Source organism: Octopus sinensis, linkage group LG2, assembly GCF_006345805.1.
Source record: "Octopus sinensis linkage group LG2, ASM634580v1, whole genome shotgun sequence".
NCBI lineage: Eukaryota > Metazoa > Mollusca > Cephalopoda > Octopoda > Octopodidae > Octopus > Octopus sinensis.
In genome coordinates this window covers 188,994,957-189,000,650 of record NC_042998.1, presented here as the reverse complement: position 1 = coordinate 189,000,650, position 5,694 = coordinate 188,994,957, and the positions used below count along the sequence as shown (strand labels likewise).

At 37.5% G+C, this 5,694-nt stretch overlaps 1 non-coding gene across 1 annotated transcript; it reads right to left on the bottom strand.

The window, feature by feature from the left end:
• Positions 1-296: 296 nt before the first annotated feature.
• LOC115208863 lies at positions 297-408 on the bottom strand. The gene has a single exon (XR_003881297.1). It is a non-coding gene; the product is annotated as a U6atac minor spliceosomal RNA (small nuclear RNA).
• Between the last annotated feature and the right edge of the window lie 5,286 nt (positions 409-5,694).

The window sequence follows — 5,694 nt, the reverse complement described above, 5'->3', positions numbered from 1 at the left end:
AGGCTGACGAGAGGATCCCAACGTAGACCGAGAGGTTACTTAAGTATGCTCGCTACTACATGATTGCATTAAGGACTTCTCCGCTCCCAAATGCGTAGGTAAGGCTGTGTGAGTAAGAAGCTCGTTTTGCAGCCATGTGGTTTCGGATTCAGTCTTGAGCAAGTATGTTCTACTCTAGCTTCGGGGACTAACCAATACCCTATGAGTGAATCTGGTGACAGAAGCAGTGTGGAAGCTTTTTTTCTCTCTCTCTAGTTTCAGCTCAGAATTGCGGCCATGCTGATGCACCGCTGTTGAAAAATAGGTTGCTCTAAAGTAGAGAGCAATGCCCATATGTGTTAGAAAGATCGATTGATCTCTTCCGTCTTTGTCAAGGTGAGTGCTAACCGTCTCTCCTTTTTTGTACACCCCCCCCACACACATGCACATGTTTATCTATACTATGTACGTATATTTATGTATATATACACGTGTATACCTGCGCATACGAGTTCCTATATATATATATGTATATATTAGTTCATACGTGTGCATATGTGCGTGTATCTAGTTGTATTTATATGTCCATATACTTGGATGCGCGTGTCTGAGCGTGTATGTATATGTGCGATATATATATATATATGGATCTGTGTATGTATATATACGTCTGAGTACAAATGCCAAAAAATTTCGTCTAAGTATTATCTTCCTTTCAACTTCTACTTTTACGCCATTTTCTCTAAACTAGAATGTATGCTTTCCACGTTCATATTTTAATTTTTTCAATAATTTGTTTCTGCTTTTACTCATTCATGAATTTGATGGACATATAGCGGTACGTAAGCTAACTCAAGAAATCTCTAGTGAGACATTTTATTGATGTACCTGAAGAGACCCAGAGCGGGTTGAAACATGTTGTACCCAATAAAGTCTATTACACATTCCAGCTCCTATTTCATTAATACTGTTACCCCAACCGCCACGACGAAGTCCCTGCAATAAAACTACACTAGTGCCAAGCTGTATCGGCCTTTGTCTTTCCTATGGATAACATCGGTGGCGTGGAAAGGGAGGCTGGTATGCATGGGCAACTGTTGGCTGTCCATAAAAACAACTCTAGGTTGTGCGTTCGCCGATGAGGCGACTTTCCACCCAGACTTGTGCCCCGGAGGGGAACCTCTTAGGTGCACCCATGGTCATGCGTGACCGACGGAGTCGAGTTTATATATATATATATATTATATATATATATTATATATATATATCACCGTGATCACCGTCACCGACCAGGCTATCAGATGTTGCTTACACATCGCTGTCACAATACGCTTCGCATATATATATCACATCCAAAATTATACTACATCTAAAATTAAATGTAGTATAATTACAATCAACTAATAAGGGTGAGAGAATTAGATACTAATTTAAGAGTACATCCATTTAACACAAAGTGGCTTAGTGCATAAAAACCCGGAATTCAATAAATTTTATATATAAATATAAGAGAGTAACCACTATGTGATCGACTCTAGCACTAAAAATGGATCCGCTAGGTTTCAGCCACAAAGAATTGTTTCCGATGAAAGTTAGCACGACTACTAGCGCAAAGGAACAGGGCAAATAAAAATAACAAAAATGCAGATTAGTTCAGGACAATTGTTTCGCTATTAATAAACTATGTAATTTTACTCACACAACATATCTGTAGCTCTTCAGCCGAACCCGTCCAGAATACAATTTACTCAACCGCACGCTAGATTTTACCATAACGATAAACACACGTGCGGTTCAAAATTTATTGAATTCCGGGTTTTTATGCACTAAGCCACTTGGTGTTAAATGGATATACTATTAAATTAGTATCTAATTCTCTCACCCTTATTAGTTGATTGTAATTATACTACATTTAATTTTGGATGTAGTATCTGTTTCCGTGAATTTTGGCGGGCTGTGGCAGGGGCACTTGAATTATAACAGCGAATGCAAACTCGGCGGAATTTGAACTCAGAAGGTAAGGACGGGCGAAATGCAGCTAACCATATTTCCCAGCATACTAACGATTCTGCCAGCTCACTGCTTTAACAACAGCAGCAACAACAACAACAACAACAACAACTTGGTGTGTTGGAAACAGTAAGCCAAGATGTAGACAAATGGCTGGAGGAGATTAAAATAGAAATGAAATTGAATACCTCCTACAGAAAGATTGTCTCTTAGGGGCAGCTGGGAGTATCAGGAGGGTTCTAAGCACTTGAAAGACTGCCGTAAACTTGTGGATACCTAAGGTTACAGGTAGTAACCCGCTACCCACGGAAATCTTACCAGGAATAAGAACAAACCTGAGCCAAACCGAAAATAATCATCCTTTCTACTATAGGCACAAGGCCTGAAATTTTAGGGGAGGGAGGGCAGTCGACTTCATCAAATCCAGTGTTCTATGGGTACTTTATATATCGTCCCCACGAAAGGATGGAAGGCAAAGTCGACCTCGGTGGAATTTCAGCCCAGAAAGTACAGAGATGAAATGCCGCTAAGTATTTATTAAACTTGAACGGAATCGTCTGTTCAATAGAAGCTCTAGAGAAAAGCAGTTTAACACACAATACAATTTGTACGAGCACACATAAGTAACACACACACGCACACACATTCACACACACACACACACATTGGAGTTCTGATCAATCCCTTTTTTAGCTTTCTGTGCCCTGTCTAAAATATTCTCACAATATTTCCTGTTTCCCTTTTATCATTCTTACTGTTTTCTCTTGTTAGTCATTAAATCAATTCGGCTTTCTCCTCTATTTAGCACCTTCCGCCCACATACACACATATACACATATACACATACATTTATGTCTCTTTCATTCTCTCTCTTTATATATATATTACACACACACACACACACACATATATATATATATAATGCACTCACACACAGACATACACACATACACACACATATATATAGCGATAGAGAGTCTGATAAATTCCTTTGCCAGAAGCGTGTTTTTTCCGTCAGCCAGTTCAATTTGAGTAATATCCAAATACATTAAAACATGAGAGTTTGTGTAACGGAATACAATTAGCTGGAACTGTAATATTATGCATTTGCTCAAGTGATGTATTGAGTTCTCTGTTCAGTTCTTCCGAGTGTGTGTGTGTGTTGTTGTGTGTGTGTGTGCGTGCGTGCGTGCGTGTGTGTGTGTGTGTGTGTGTGTGTGTGTGTATTCTTTTGGTTGTTTCAGTCATTTGACTGTGGCGATGCTGCAGCACCGCCTTTAGTCGAACAAATCGACCCCAGGACTTCAGCCTAGTACTTATTCTATCGGCCGCTTTGCCGAACCGCTAAGTTGAAATTCTCCATACATTTTAGAAACGAGTAAGAATTATATATTGTTGATGTCATAAAAAATATATAAATTCGTAGGATTGCTTTTGTCCAATGGCTGAACGTCTGTCATGCTTACAGAAGATGCGGGTTCGAGTCCCACATGTTACCTTTGATTTCTTCTATCCAAAAGAATTTTGAACCCAATATTTACACGCACATTGGAGGGTTTATATACTTCGAGTCTCACTGTTTCAAATATATATATATGTATATATATATATATAATATATATATATATATATATATATATATATATATATATATATATATATCTGTGTGTGCTTATGTTTGTATGTTTACATACGTAAATATATATGTATATTTATGTATAAATGTATATATATATATATATATAAATGTATGTGTGTGTGTGTGAGTGTCTGTGTATAGAATGAAGGCGAGAAAGATATGCAGTGATATACACCTGGAAAACCCTGGAACGACTTGTACCAAACGTTGGCATTGAAAGTTACACAAAAGTGCCAAAGATCCCAACATTACCATCAAGATACAGTACCAAGTACTGCAACAGATTGGGTTCAATACAAGCCCACAGTTCTTCAATATTCTCCTACAAAGCCTCATTGACCTGCATGGCGTGGATGTAGGTGTCTTGAAAACAAAACTGAATCTGCTCCTGTCAAAAGTTTCGGATGAGCCTACATCACGACAGGAAACGCAGATGAGGGAAGCAGCATCAACCCCCCTCCATTTACCAAATGCCACATATCAGAGGAGGTTTTAAGTAGTGAAGGCCTAGCAAAGCTAGTAGCGGTGCCCCAGCAAGGTCACAGCTCTCGAGCTGAAACTAGTTAAAAATTTAAAGCGTGTATATATGTGCATATATATCCTGTCGAATTTGGCGCAGTTCCATTATTCAACCACTAATCTACTAGATGCTAGTTCAGAAGATATACGCCCATGGTGCCACTATATTGGATCGAACTCGGAACTCTGAGATTACGAAGTGAACGTTTTAGTCACATACTGTGCTTGTGGTCAGGACATTGATTTCTTTTTGCTTTATTTTGGCAAGCATTTTCCACAATTTGTCTCATTCTTTATTATTTGTTACTTTGTTTTTATGTCTTGTTCTCTCCCCTCCTTACTCTCCCACCATCTCTGTCCCTTTCTCTTTCTCCCTGTCTCTTCTTTTCTCTCTTTCTATCAAGTTTTAATTCTTCTCTCTTGCAATTTTCTCACTTCCTTTGACATCTTTTTAGCAATTTTCCATCTTTGTCTTTATTCTTACACCTTCTTTTGTTTTCTTTCTAATTTCTTTTTCACTTCTCCGTTTTTCGATCAATCATTCATTCTCTTTGTCTTCCTTCTCTTTTTTCTTTCTATCCATCGATTCTTTCACGTTGCATTTCTCTTTTTGTTTTATGTTTTATCCAGTCGTAGTTTATTTTCCTCTGTTTCCGTTTTAATGCAACCAATAATAATAAGCTGTATGAAACAACATTAAGTTACTGTTAATAAATTTATTTTAGGCAAGGAGCGAAGGAAAAAAGGAAAAAAAATAGCTCTGCGTTGAAGAAAGAAACCATTTATCGACTGTAAACTGTTTTGCCTAGTTTCTTTCGTCATACACTGGGACAACTACAGGCATGTTTTGCTATACTTAGATCTCCTCAGCGAAGAGTAATCGCCTGTGTTCATGCCGATTTAGAGCTGAATCAAGCTCTAAGTTGATGTATAGTAATATACACTAATACACGTACAACTAGTATAGTTTACAGGATAAATAGAATACAGATACCATGAAACAACGTCTTTTGGTGTCTACTACCCCTGATCAGCAACAGAAGCTTGTTCCAATAGCAAGCAAGGCTAAAACGATTATAATTCTTGTCTGATTCTGAATGAAGGAGAGGTGTTTCTATCTCCAGACTTATAAGACAATTTGGATTCTATAAGTATTGCAAGTTAATGTAACAATCGTTAATTCTTTAGCTCTCCTGTTGATTACAGCAGTAATCTTTATAAATCTGTAGTACAGAGTTATATGTAGATGAATTGGTTTAACAGATTTTTAATATGACGCCACTCGTAGTTGAAATCCTTTAAATCAAAGAATGTAAATAGCGTCCTTAAAGGCATTGTTTTGATTTAAATTTTTGGGAAATGAAATTACTGGAATCGCATTCTCGATTGTCAGGAGATTCTTATTTACTCTACGATACCTGTGAGTGTAGAAATTAAAGTAGTTAACAAAATAATTATAATAAAATCGTGGTTTCCAACTTTTCAAGATAGGAGACCCCTTTTATTTATATATATTTTTTCCAGAGGCCCCGGTATATACCGATTTT